We start from the raw sequence: 15,531 nt of genomic DNA on the forward strand, positions 1-15,531 counted from the left end.
TGCAGCGACCATACAAAGAATGGTGGAGGTGGTCTAGCCTTTCCAGCTTGGTATTGACGACTTTATTACTGGAAGAATATTGATGTCGGGGATATTGTCAACCAACACGGTAATTTTAACCCCTAAATAAATTGCTTCAGATACCACAGGGACAACAGAGGGACTCATGGCAGTTGATTGAACTACCTGCATTTTTGAAGCATTCAATTTATAGCCAGATAACTGACCAACCTGATCAGAAAGAGTTGTAAGAGCTGGAAACGCAGAACTGACATTACTGGTTAAAACAACTATATCGTCCGCATAGGCTAATGTCTTGTATTCGGTAGTTTCGATCTTAATCGGCCAGATGTTCCGATCTCTTTCAATTTTACCAAGAAACGGGTCGATATACAAGGCAAACAGCAGGGGTGAACAGGGACACACCTGCTTTGTACCTCTACTAATATCGAAAGATCCTGATTGATGACCAGATATACGGAGTACCGCTGCAGGGGAAGTATACAATGACTTAACAGCCTGAATGAATTCAGTGCTGAAGCCTTTCCAACGGAGCACGGCCAATAGAAACCCCCAGGAGACCCTGTCAAACGCCTTCTCGGCGTCTAACAGGATCACCCCGAGGGGAGCACTGGTGGCCTTAGCCCAATCTAAAAGGGCAATGGCTCGGCGAACATGGTCTGCCGTGTCCCTTCCCGGGATAAATCCATGCTGCCGAATGGACACTAGTGGGGAAATAACCGCCGCTAGTCTAGAAGATAATATTTTCGAATAAATGTTGCTGTCGGTGTTTATCAGAGAAATTGGTCGATAAGAGGATGGATTTAACTGGGGCTTATCTTTTTTCGGAAAAAGGACGATAGTGGTTTGAGTCCAGGAGTGCGGAATAATTCCCCTCTGTGCTCCCCTAAAGATTGACAAAATATCCTGAGATATTTCGGCACTAAATGCCCTATAGAATTCTAGGAGGATGGCATCTGGGCAAGCGGCCTTCCCATTGGCCAGGGATTTTATCGCCAACTCAACCTCCTCCCAGGTGATTGGGGTGGAGAGAGCCTCATTTTGACCCACCGTGACCCTTAGAGTATCAATATTATGAAAAAAAGCATCCAACATGGGTTGAGTTAGAGAGTTGCGCTTCTCTTCCGTATAAAGTGACATATAAAACTTCAAGAATACATACATGACAGCCTCTTGAGTGTCATGAATATTGCCCTGTAAATCCTGAATTCTACCAATGCGATTTAAGACAGTTCTCTGTTGAAGTCTTTTGGCAAGAACTCTGCCCGAATTTTCACCAAACTCTTACATCGTTGCCCGATAATGGGCAAATTTGGCAGCCAGGTCCTGCCCGAAGAAGTCCAAAATATTGGCCTTAATTATAGCCACCTTCTGCTGACTCTGCTCGGCATTAGACCCTTCATTAATATTGCGTATTAATTCTATCTCTGCGGTACGGAGCTCCTCCACTCGACTCTTGATCTGCTCCTGAGTAGGCCTGGGCTAAATTTCCGTTCCGCTCGCGAAAATTGCGATAATTTGAAATGTTCGCGTTCCGCAGAGAGCGCGAAAATGTAAAAATTTCCGCATTCCGCAGCTTAGCGATAATTTGTTTCTTGTTCGTGCTGTAAAATAATATATTCTTGCGCGCACGCGATCGCCTTACCTGAATCCCCGCGTTCGCCGACAAGTTTTCCCGATCCGGTCACGTTCTCCCAGAGATGTTGGATTGTTGGTAGCCATTTGCGCTGTCTCGCAACAGTTCGCGCCCACAGTAATGTCATTTGTCACGCGATCACGTCTTTCTTCTCGCGATCATGCACCGCGAGAAGAGTGAAAACAAGATGGCCGCGCCTGCGAGCAACCGCATGGGTAAGTTGGCAAGCCGCGACCACGCAGAAAATACCGTGAATGGGCGGGAAAAAAACGTCCGCATATTCGCGATATTTCCGCGTGTTTGCGGAGATTTTTAACATTTTCGTGATAATTTGCGAAAGTCACTTTCGCAAAATCCGCCCACCCCTACTCCTGAGTAGTCTTATGTTGAAAAGCTGCAAAGCTCTTAGTCTCACCCCGTGCTGCAGCCTTGACCGTGTCCCACACAATACAGTCAGAGGCAGTACCCCTGTTAATGTTTAGAATTTCTGGTAACCACTTTTTTATATGTTCCAAATAGACCGGGTTCAATAATAATTTTCTTTCGAATGTCCATGCCCTAGGTGGTCTGGGCGTGCGAGGAAGCAGATACAAAACAATGAGAGGGTTATGGTCTGATAGGATTCTTGGATAAACCGAGATAGAGGAAACCTCTGCCTCCTGGTCGTACATAAAAAAATTAGTCCAAGCGGACCAATTTGTTATGGGGAGCAGAAAAATATGTATGCCCTTCTTCATCTTTTTTATGTCTAGCCCAAACATCGGTTAGTCCATGTTCTTGGACTAAGGTATAAAGGGCCTTAAATACCTGAGGTTTCCTATCAGAGTATTTTGTGGACCCCGTAAAATCGAAATTCCCGGGCAGACTAATATTCAAGTCCCCACACAAAATCATAGATTGAGGCCATCTTGCTAATTCTAGATTTAAAAATCTAAAGATTTCAGGATCGTCCAAATTGGACCCATATATTGTACAGATGGTTAAAGGTCTGTTCTCAAAAACTAAATCTGCTATCACCCATCTACCCCAACTATCCTCCAGGTTCCTTTTGCAACACCCAACTCCCCGTTTCAGTAAAATAGCCACCCCTCTGACCATAGACGTCTGACAAGAACAAGCTATTAGGTCATAACCAGGAACTTTCAGACTATCCCGTTTACCCCACGGTATGTGTGTCTCTTGCAGACACACAATATCCAATTGCATAGTATGAATAAGTTTAGCAAACAGGGCTCATTATTTACCATCATTTAGGCCGCATATGTTCCAAGTGCTTAATCGCAGTTTATCCAGCCCCATTTGATCTCAAGGATGAAGCTAAATTCAAATGCCACCCATTGTTCCTTTTAGTAGCAGCCAAAATGACAGAATTTAACATAGCCCGGACTAAATACAAATACAAAAACATAACTAAAGCATTACACAAAAACTTTTGATTTTACCCAACAGCACCCCCCCTTAATCCCACCACTAGCTATAGCCCCTCCCTTACCCCAGGAAAACCACGACCCACCCCCCCCACCCCCCCTTATAGGGCAGCAGGACCTAGGTCCTTGTGATGAGAAGAGCTGGTTATATCGGCTCCCCCCCTGGATCCTTCACCCCACCTTTAACAATACACTAAGTGCCTTCGCCGAGTATGAATCGAATAATCAGAAAAGTTTGAGGAGAGCCCTCCAAACTAATGGCTAGGCACCACATTTTATGATTCTAGACTCCCCCCCAGGATAGTGAAAAATTGCGTACTTAACAAACTTGGCTATAACGGATTCAGAAACTCCTTTGCCTGGACTTCAGAAAGAAAAAATTTAACCTGGCCCTGAAAAATTACCTTCAATTTTGAGGGAAAAAGAAAAAAAGCCTGAGCCCCCATCGTTTGGAACAGAGCAATTAGTTGGCGGAGCTGCCACCTCCGCTCAACAGTTGCGGGAGACAGATCTGGCCTAGCAAAGAATTCACAGCCTTTCCCTGCTCTTTTTCTATCGGGCCTAGCTAGGTCAAAGATTTTCTCCCTTGCCAAAAAATTACACAAAGAAATTAGGATTGCCCGAGGCTTATCCCCGGCGGAGTTTTGTCTTTGTTTGAAAGGAAAACGATGCGCGCGCTGTATTTCTTGCTGCCAGTCCCATTGCTTTACATCTGGAAAGGCTTCCGCAAAGAGTTCGACAATAAACTGCATGGTGTCTGACCCTTCCATGCCTTCAGGAATCCCCAGGATCCTCAGGTTATTCCATCTGGATCTCTTTTCCAGGTCGGTTAGCTTCCAAAGCATATCGTCTTTCTGCACTTTAATGAGGTCAGTAAGACCCTTCTGGGTTGCAACCTCATCCTCCAGAGTAGAGATTCTTTCCTCAACTACAACGGTTCTGGCTGCAATGTCAGAGCAAGTTTTGTCTATTCTGTGTATAGAATTTTGCATCCGACGACACGCCCCTTGAGTACGGGCGCTCTCCTGGCGAGTCTCTTCGCGATGAGCCATGATAGACTGATAAATAATTGTCAAAGTTATCTCGCCTGGTGGAGTTGGAAGAGAATCAGCCAGAACATGACTCGAGGCAGAGGCACTAATGACTGCACCAGGTTGGGTAGAAAAAGAATAGTCCCAGGCCATTGATCCAATTGATCCTGAGTTCTTACTAGACAGTGACACCCCTTGGTCTTTCAATTTAGAGGCCTTACGAACTGTGCGGGGACCTTGAGATAGATTTTCATCCTTGGGTGCATCATCAGACTGCCAGTCAGCCGGATCACTATCGTCATCTGTCAGCTCCGTATCAAGATCATCATCCTCTGATGACCCTGTATGTTCTGAGAGGGAATAAAATGTATCAATTCCTTCAGGCTCACGTAAGGATTCATTAGGATTGGACTCTATAGAAATGGCAGTAAGCACTTGATCTGATGCAATGGCAGAGGTGGCAGTAGAGGCAGTTGAGGCAGTTTCAGGCAAGGATTGAGAGGAAGTAGGAATTGTTATGCACTGTGGGACTACGATTCCCATAATTCCATTGCCTATAGAAATAATATTCTCCGGGGTCTCATTAGCATCACCCGAATCTATATTAGAAGTGCCCAGTGGAGTATGCTTATGGGATTGAACCACCATAGACGAGGGAGTTAATATAATAAGGCATCACTACACACTGCATGAGTCGCCTCCACCAACTGAAAAGCTGTATCTTCCACCTCGTCAATAATGTCCGATGCCTTCCTGCTTCCCATGCTCACCGAGCTGGAAGATACCTTTGCTTTTACCGACTGCTGCTTAAATAATGCCGGTAAAGTCTGTTTGATTTTTCGACTGCCGGTTGCAGATAGATTGCCTCCTGACAAAGAGACATCATGGAATGCCTGCAAATCCTTGGGAACCGCCGCTGGACTGGCGGATCGTGCAGAGGACTGTGCTGACGCTGCCACCGAGGCAGCCGAGGCGCGAGTCTTGGCGGGAGGGTTCTTCGGCTGGAGTCTTGGAGGCATCGTCACCACCGAGTACCTCCACACAGGAAAAGAGTAAGACGAGCCGGGAAGGGCCCCGCAACGAAGGATGGAGGAGCCGCACCACGGCCGCAGCAGTCCGCCGGTAAAAATCCTTTGTGTATATAACAACCCCTTGAACATGGCAGTCTCTGTCGGTTTTTGGCAGTTCCACAGCGCTCCTTTTTTTTTTAAGCGAAAAGTTATTGTTGTATAGCCGCCATCGTTCCTCTAAAGTTGTCGTTGCTCCACATACATCCTGGGGGAACTCTCAGAAGAAGGGAATTACTCCAAGAGGGAGAGGATACACCACCGACTCAACCAGCCGAGCGAGCGGCCACCATCTTGCCCCGCACAGAAACAATCCTAAGAGGAGTTTCACTCTTTCTACACATAGAAAGAGGAAATAAAAAAGAGAAATAAAGAAATTTCTCCTTGTTATGCCTCACCTCAGGATGCGTAAAGATTTGGCACTTCTCCAGGTTTACATGCTCTAAATTCGGGGTGGCGTCAAAATCTATGGGTGCTGCCTAAGAAAACCCACCGCCCCCCGAGCACAGAGTAAGGCAACGCAGCAATTTTGTGCTACCAAGCCTTACTCCATACCTACGTGGCTATTCAAAGCCCCTTATAGTGGCTTTGCGTGGCCCTAAAGATATGAGTTAGTAATCTGCTGGGCTGGAGCATCACAAAAAGCGGCACAGGGGGCTCGTAAATATGCCCCTTAGTGCGTACACTGGCCATTGTGTCCCATTACGTGTCTTGTTTTCTCCCTTCCCAGTTCCTCTTGTGGGTTAGACTTTGTCACTTATGTTTATTTGTTGCTTTCCTGGGATGAGCTCTTGTTTCCTGGTCAACGTCAGGTCTCACTAACATTTCCAAAGCTTTGGAGCAAGGTCAGAGATTTACCCTGATACTAAAAGGTGTTACACCATATAAGTATATACTATTTGCAGGAATAATACCTTTCTGGTACAGATCATTCCTATTCAGAATCAGCTTCACTTAGTGAACAAGAGTTAAGAATAGTAACAGTCCAAAACATGATACTAGTTTACTCCAGGTCTTTCCAGCCAGCGCTGCTTTGTTTTCTCATTCTCTTCCCCATTTTCTCTTTCTTTCTTTCTCTGATGAGGTGAGGGCATAATCAATACCTCAGAGAGACTTTGGGAAGACTTAGGGAAGGCTAGGATTGTCAGCAAATATATGTTTCCAGCCGAAACTTGACACCGTGTTGACAAATTAAAATGAACCTCCTGATTCATAGCAGAGCCTGATGCTTCCCTTGAATAAGTCTTTTTCCCTTTCCTAACTCTTTTGCTACATAACTAGCCTATTCACGTCTTTTTGATGCATGTATGCATATCGGTTTAACAGTCTGGTACTAGAATTCCCTTTGAAGATGTAAAAGCATATATTTGGGAATCACAGTTTATCAAGTTTCTAATAATATATTTAAATAGAGGTCCCTTGCATCTGTGTCAGAAGCCTTACACCATTCATCCAAAAATTAAGAGGGCATTTTTTCAACGATACTAGGAGACTCATTATGCAAAGGAGAGTTCCCTTCAACCATGTGGCAGGATGAGCTATCAACAGTCATCCAATACTTAACAAGTGTCAGTGACCAAAGAAAGCTATGACATGTGGTAGAAACCCACCAGCAGAAGCCTGGACCAGTCACTTACAGTGGGAGGACAAAGCAACATATGCACAGGGGCATTTCCAGTTCAAGTACAGATGTGCCCCCTTCAATCAATAGCCTACACAGGATTTGTGGATCTAGTTGTGGAAGTTTGAACATTTCCAAAATGAATGCCAGAATTCTGTGTATCTCGAACTTAGGCCTTCATTATGATACTGGCCGGACTGGGTTCCACGGTCCTTGGACCACCGTGCTATTATCAGAAGCGGTTGCTCCAACCACCAGATTATGATGCAGTTGAATACATAGCTTTGCTCTGACTTTGACAGGAAATTCTGACTGCGGTGGTGTCCGAAAGGACCAATTGAACAAGTTGGTGAGTAGACCACCTTACGAGCCACCTATCCAATTAAGATGCGCATTACAGTGGCGTTCTAACTATCTCATTAAAGCTGGTGGGAAGGGAGGGATAGAAGGATATGAAGCAATACCAAACACCTATGCAATAAAGCCACAGTAGTTGCTGCCAAATGAACTGTAACTAACAAGGATTCGCAACATCAATAGTTTTGGCATATTAGGTGCAATGGAATGTGTCCTATCACAGATCTGGATGTCGTGCAATGCCAGAAGTAGTGACATACCACACATGTGGGACAACATCTCAGTCACAGGTACATGGCTTATGTGTCTTAAAGAAACCCCTCATGAACATCAGACACCCCTGTGAGAGATCCCCCCAGTTAACTTAATCCACTCAAACTCCTGTGTGATGAACAAAAAAAATAACACAACACAGTACACAGAGAGCATGTGAATGTGTCTGTGTTGGTAGGTAATACATCCCAGCTGAACATATACACACATTCCACATCACCTGACTCAAAACACTCCTAGGCCACTATGTCCTCCACGTTACCTCAGTCATGGGTTTGTGACAGTACATAAACCTATAATGGAAGCAGGAGACTATGGTTAAGGATTGAAGCATCCTATCCCTAGTCAAAACATATCTTGTGGGACCATGTATATAACAACACAGAATGTATGTTACAATAACATCTGCATGATGCCCTATATGTCCAGTTCACTGACAATGTACAAGCACACTCTTAAAAACTCTAACTGTGACCACATCTCAGAAGGTGCTGTACAGATGTGTGCAATTAAGTGCCACAAAACAGCACCTCCACATGATTGACATAGGAATCATCTCCTGTGACACACATACATTGTTCATGAGTAGCTCCTAATGTGATATCCAACATACCTCAGTATTGAACATTCAGGTAAGAAAACACAGCTGCACTCCTGAAGCTCTATAATGGGCCCACACACACCATCCACTTGAAAAGCGGACGTCAGGTAAATGGGATTCTCCAAAACTAAGGTGTAAAGCTAGAGACGCCCAAGGTGTAAAGACTCACTGCAGATATGGGTTGTCAAAACTCGAGGGACTCTTAGAAGACTACAGGGCCAGGCCGCAATCCATATAGCACCTGCCTCCAAGTCTCCATGTGGACAGGATCTGTGGAATTAGTCATATCTGGGACTAACAGAATGTATCACAAAGTGGCATTCACATGTGGCTAATGTGCAATTGCAAGTTCATAACAATGAACACAGAAGCAACAGCAGTTGTCACATATCTAGTAAAAGCAATAAAAAAAACACACATGAAAAAGGGTACATGTGCACCCAAAGTACTTATTAGGTATGACAACACACCACTCACCATGTTTGCAGGAACAAATAACTACTTTGTACACACTAAAAACATATGCACCCTACATCTCAGGGAGTACTACATGCTGAAAGATGTGGTATTTGGCCAATGCAAACTGCAATACCTATAATAGAATAGACCATCCAATGCAATGTGTTCTCCAGTTAGAACTCATCCCACATATACATTTAGTGAACATTGACTCTCGCCTTTGTAACTCAATAACTTTCCCCAATGTCAGAATATACTTACCTAATGAAAAAGGGTCAGCTATCATGGTGAAACAAACACAACTGTAGTTACACATCTCAAATTATACCAGAACAACATTTAGCATTAGTAGCAATAACTGGACAAAGGATTACAAAAGCAAGAAAGTGCTTTATTATATACACCAAATGGGTTTTCAAAAACAAAAGCCTATGGCCAGTCCAACTATCAGTCTAATGAGCCAGCATACTGCTGTGCCATCCAAACTTGCTTTCCAAAACACTGTCATGGATACCTTCGCAAGAAGGGGCATCTAGTGGGCAGTCCAGGCACCTCAAGGATATTACTAGGGTGTTCCGGGTTTGACCTGGGAAGGGCTGTTCTCAGGATTGGAAGGGTCAGGTGAGTCTATGGGAGGGCTGGGCTTGGATTTGGGTGGGCTGGGTTTACATTTTTTGGGTATTTTGTAGGCATGAAGTTTATGGGGGCTGATTTTCCTTTTCTTTTCTGCCCCTTTGAAGAGCTGGGGTAGAGTGGGGAAGAGGATTTTAGGAGGGGGTGGGGAAGTGTCAGTATGGGTAGTCTTACTTTTTTATGGCCTTGTGGGGTAGACTGGGCTTTAGGGGGGTGTGCTGGTTTATTTGAGGTGGAAGGGTAGGGTGGCAAAGTACTCTTATTGGGTTTGGGAAGGGGTGGGCCAGGTGGGGTATGGAAGAGGTCAAGGGCAATCATGCAGAGTTTTTGGGCAGACTGGCGAGGACGTGACACAAGGGGTGGGGTTTTGGAGGTAGAGGGATGTGCTGTCGGTGACGTGTCTGTGACTGCTTGTGTGGTGAATTTGGTGTCTGGAGTGACTGTATCTGCTGGTGTGGTGTCTGCCTGAAGTTCTGTAGTGGAGGTATGTGGTGAAGTGGGTTTGGTGTCTGCCTGTATGTCAATGGATGTGCTAGTGAAGGTCTCTGTTGCCTGGTGAGTGGGTGAGTGCCTGTCTTTTGATTTTATGTTTGTGTGCTGCGTGTGCATGTTGAGGTAAATGCGTGGTGATGGTTGCTTGTGCTTTGGGTAGGTACAGGAATAGGGATTGTGGATAGGGAGGAAGCAGGAGGAGATGGAAAGCTGGAATTAGTGGAAGGATGCTGTGCGTGTAGAAGCTAGAGCCGGAAACAATCTCTGCATGTCAGAGTGAATGCCCTCCATTCATGACTCCTTCTGTGTTTGAGAAGGGCTTTGCACCTGAAATGCATTCAGCACTGCTGTATGACCCACAGAGATCTGCCTCAGGATGTCAATGGCCTCTACACTTAGGGCAGCAAGGGAGACAGAGGCAGGGGATGAGGTGCCTGGTGCAAAGGAGACTCCTCTCCTCTCAGGGAAGGGTGAAGATGGGACATGGTGGCTGACTTGGATGTTGGAGACGCAGGTCCACAGGATTCCACCACCACAAGGGAGTGTTCACCGGAGCTCGACTCAGAAGGAAATGACAATCCAGTAGTGTCAGCTTGCTCTTCCGTGGCACTCCCCTCACTGTATAGACCACTGGGTCCCTCTGTGGCACTCCAAGAAAAGGGACTACTCTGGCCAGCTGCTGCCCCAACGGTCTCACCAATGTCTCCTTAGCTGCTCTTGGTTGATGCTGAAAAACATGGTAGAAATAGAAAAAAATACTGCTATTTCATTAACATACTGGCCAAGCAGATCATAAGATAAACCATTACACAATTTCATAGATCACAACATATACTGGGATGACTACATTGGTTCCCAGATTGGCATGAGCACATGCATGTAAGCTACAAGACATGTTCACAGTCGCACATAATGGTGTCAGAGCCACAGTTTGCTACAACTGCATATGTGACCTTGTTCCAAATCTAGCCCCATGTGTGTAGCAGGAGATATCACCACCCTAGCAACCTAGGCCCTTGTATCATACCGTAGTTACCTGATGACATCAAAGAGAATTTTCACATTACTAACAATCCACACATGGCCCTGCAATCAGCAAATGGTCAGGTGTCCCTAACACACAACATGTAGAGTTGCTGGGCACTTGCTACAGCTAAATTACTATAATATGTAAATACCAAGAAGATGACATGGAATTTCCCATTCCACACTGTTCACACTTCCCAAATGGCTATTCAGGCAAAATATCGAAAACAAAATATCGGCATACCAAAATATTGAGTCCAAAATATAGTGATAGGGAAATATCATCAGCATGAATATCGTTGCCAATAATATCGACTTTAGGGAAATTAAATTGATTTTTAAAATATCGTAGACATTAATTTTGTTTGCAGAAAATAAAGTTGCTTAAAATATCGTTTTTTAATAATTGTTATATATTTGAGTATGTATTTTAAATTAATATGATGTAAATGTATAATTATTGTTTATGTTTTTTAATATATTTGTTACATTTGTAGTAATTACTAAATTTAATTTATAACTTTTTTGTGATTTTTAGTGCCGTAACAGGTTGTAGATTTATAGGGGTGTAGGGTGAGAAGTAATTAATTATTATTTTTTATTGATTAATATTTAGTTAATTGATATTCAATTATGTTGATTGTGCTATTAATGTTTTTAATTTGAATTTCATTTGCAGGTTTTGGGATTTATATGGGGTAAAGGGTGGCAAGTAATGTTTTTTGTATTAAGTACTAATTAGTTGGTAATTGATATTAATTAATTAATTGATTATTAATTATGTAAATTGTGCAATTTATTTTTAGGTGAAGGTTGTGGGGCTAATGGGGTAAAGTATGGAAAGTAATTTATTTTTAATTAATTAATATTAATTAATTGATACTTTATCATGTTAATTGTGTAACTAATTAGTTTTTTAGGTGCAGGTTGTGAGTTTTATAGGGGTAAAGGCAGGGAAGTAAATTCATTTAAATTAATTAATAATTAGTTGTTTAATACTATTAATTATTTAATTGAAAATTCATTTTTTTAATTGTGTAAAGAATTTTTTTGAAGTTTGATTTTAGGTGTGGGTTGTGGGGTTTATAGGGGTAAAGGGTGGGAAGTAAAATCATTGTAATGAATTGATATTTAGGGCCTGATTAGGATGGCGGTGAGACCACCACTGACAGCCCGTCAGTGGCAGTCTCACCGACATCCTGAACAAATTTCCCGCCTGCCACATTAAGATGGCGGGCAGTTTGTTGGCGGTCAGAAAGAGAAAGACCAACCGCCACACATCCGACTGGCTCCTTGAGCCCGTTGGTGCATTAGAGGGGATCATACTCCCTACAATGTTAGCAGCGCCTACCACACAATGCCGTGGGGATTACAATGTCCCTTTCCGCCCGCCTGTTCATGGCGGTGCACCCGACATGAACAAGCAGGCGGAAAGTGACTTTTGGGGCCCGTAGCGTGCCCTCCTTTTTTCCTGGCCCTGAACTGTGGGCACTGGCGAGCACCCATGGTGCCCCCTTGCATATCCCTGCACCATGTGGCAGGCACCGCATGGTGCCTTCCACATAGTGCAGGGATATGTACCCTAGTCTTTTTTTTTTGCATTGCAGCGGATGCTGCAGCCAACAGCACCAGCTGCAATGCAAAATATAGGAATTGCGACCGCCGTGGTGGTGGTCACATCATAATGCCTACTACAGGACTGCCGACAGCCTGTGTTAATTGTGCAATCATTTTGTATTTATGTTTTTAAATTTTGGTTGTGGGTTTTGTAAGGGTATGTGGTGGGGAGTAAAGTTTATTTTAAGTAATTATTCATTCATTTTAAAATAAATATACATTTTTAAATTGATAATTAATGATGTTATTTTTGTAAATAATTTTCAATAAGATTTTATGAGTGTGTTGCGTGTTTTGTGGGGGTATATTGCAGGAAGTAAATTAAATGCAATTAATTAATAATCAATATTTAATTAATGACAAATAGTTTGTTGATACATTTTTGTATTCATAGTGTAAATATTTTGCTTTTTAATGTTAAGTTTGAGGTGCGGGTAGCAGGTTTTGTGGAGTTGTAGGGTGGGAAGTATCTACATTAAATTGATATAATAAATATTTTTTTGTTAATAAATAACTTTTTAGTAAAATATTTATTTGTATGAAACTTATTTCTGTATTTTATATATATTAACATTTGTAATTATTTTGATATGTATTATGTATGTTTTTCTTTGTTTTGAAATAATTTTATTTTGTTCAAGATATTTTGTTTGTTTTTAACGTTAATGTGATTGGAGTTGGAATAGTAAATTTTACCCCTCCGTAGTCCAGCACTTTCCTGCTGTTGTACTGACTGGAGTGGGAATAGTAAATGTTACCCCTCTGCACTCCAACACTTTTCCTACTGTTGCACTCAATGTAGTGGGGAGAATCGATTTGACCCCTCCACAATCCAACACTTTCCCTACTGTTGTACTGACTAGAGTATGAATAGTATATTTTACCCCTCCGCAATACAACAGATTCCCTGCTGTTGCACTGACTGGAGTGGGAATAGTAAATTTTACCCTCCGCAACCCAACACTTTCCCTACTGTTGCACTAAGTGGAGTTGGAATAGTAAATTTCACCCCTCTGCTATCCAACACTTTTCCTAGTGTTGTACTGACTGGAGTGGGATTAGAACATTTTACCTATATCTACAATATATATATATATATATATATATATATATATATATATATATATATATATATATATCTATATTCACTGAAAAAACCATAGGTTTCACACATGTTATAGTTAGCTGGACATTTTACTGATAAAAAACCAATGAAATTCCCCCGTTATAGTTACTGCAGGCAACTATAACTCACGCGACCGCAATCCTCTGCTGATGCTAATACTGTATTTAGACACTTATTTGCCCATGTCTTCTTCCATTTATTTTTAGCTTTACATATATTACAAATATTTTTTTTTCATAAAGACACATATGTCATCAGCAGAAGATTGCGGTCGCGTGAGTTATAGTTGCCTGCAGTAACTATAACGGGGGAATTTCATTGGTTTTTTATCAGTAAAATGTCCAGCTAACTATAACATGTGTGAAACCTATGGTTTTTTAGTGAATTTGCAAGGTTTTTTAAATGCTAAGTTACTTTACGCCATTCGTGGCGTGCGCGCCCAGTTAACGCAGTTCGTTCCGTGCGCGCACGGTGCGCTTCGCGCACCGTGCATGCACAGTGAGCACACGGTTCGCTTCGCGCACCGCGCGCCCACTTTACGCAGTTAGTGCCGTGCACGCACAGTGGTCACGCGGTGCGCTGCGCACACTGCGTGCCCACGTTAAGCGGGGTGGACCATGTACGAACGATGCGCTTCACGAACCGTGCGCACATGGGGGACATATTTTGCGCATCTTTGTGAAATGTATTCTTTGTTAACTTCTTACATGTTTTATGCCATACACAAATGGTGCCCTGCGGGCACCATTTGCACACGGGGTGGGGAGAATGTGGATAATTTTTTTTTTTTTACAATTTTTTACCGTACGCGTACGGTAAGCGTAATCGACGATTTTCCGAAAAAAAACATTTATTTTTTTTTGGCCTTGGGGGTGGTTTGGGGACCCCTGTATCAATGCTGGGTGCTTAGGATCTCATGAAACTGCCTCTTTACACATTTTTGGGGTTCGTTTTTGCTGCCCAACTCAGGAAGCGAGAGAGAAAATGGCGGCCGCCGCTTCCTGGTTTCGACCGATTCGAATGTTTACTAAGATCTAAGAGCCAATCAGAATCGCGCTCCCGCACGCCACCGTATGCGTACGGTAAGCGCACGGTAAGCGCACGGTAAGCGCACCGTAAGCTGCCACAGATATATATATTGATTTAAAGGCTATTTTCTCAGAATCTACTGAACAGATTTACACCAAACCTACAAAAGGCACTTCCTTGACCTGGGGACTACCTCTCTGCCAAATTTCATTAAATTCTGTTCAGCCGTTCGGGCTGTAGCCCTGTCTAAAGGTCCTATGGAAAAATGCATGGGAAAAACGCGTTTTGGGACCCCCCTTTTATCTCAGCCCCCGCTTGACGAATCCCCCTGAGACTTTCAGGGTAGGAGCGGAGCGTAGCGCCCCACCTATTTTGAAAAATTCGCGAGGATTCGTCGACCGGCGCCAAAGTTATTCAAAATAGAATGTTGCGGATTTCCTATGGAAACGTGGTCCTAACTATAACTACCTACTGGCGACCGCCAGTAGGTAATCTATATATATATATATATATCTATATATATATATATATATATATATATATATATATATATATATATATATATATATATAGATATATATATATATATAAAAATTACCTACTGGCGGTCGCCAGTAGGTAGATATAGTTAGGACGTAGTTACCATAGGAAAATGGCTACATTCTGTTCCCAATAACTTTGGCGCCGATTGACGAATCTTCGCGAAATTTTCAAAACAAATTCTTTGTTGAGATCAGCTCCTATATTGGGGTGATTCGTGAAGGGGGGCCGAGAAAAAAGGGGGGTCCCAAAACGTGTTTTTTCAATGTTAATTTCCATAGGAAACTTTAGACAAGGCTACAGGTTGAACGGGTGAACAGAATTACCCCACATTTGGCAGGGAGAAGGTTATTGGTCTAGAAACCACGCTTTTGTTTATTTGGTGTAAATCCGTTCAGTAGTTTTTGAGAAATATCAAAATTTACAGATATCGATATTTGGGAATTCTGCCATCTGATTGGCTGAGGCGTTACGGGCACGAGCTTGTTGCTGATTGGCTGCAAGCGGTGCGAGCGGTTGCAACTAGGAAGTGTTTGCCGCCATTTTGTCATTCTGTTGAAGCGAGTAAGGTGAAA

This window comes from Triturus cristatus, chromosome 1_2 (assembly GCF_964204655.1).
Source record: "Triturus cristatus chromosome 1_2, aTriCri1.1, whole genome shotgun sequence".
NCBI lineage: Eukaryota > Metazoa > Chordata > Amphibia > Caudata > Salamandridae > Triturus > Triturus cristatus.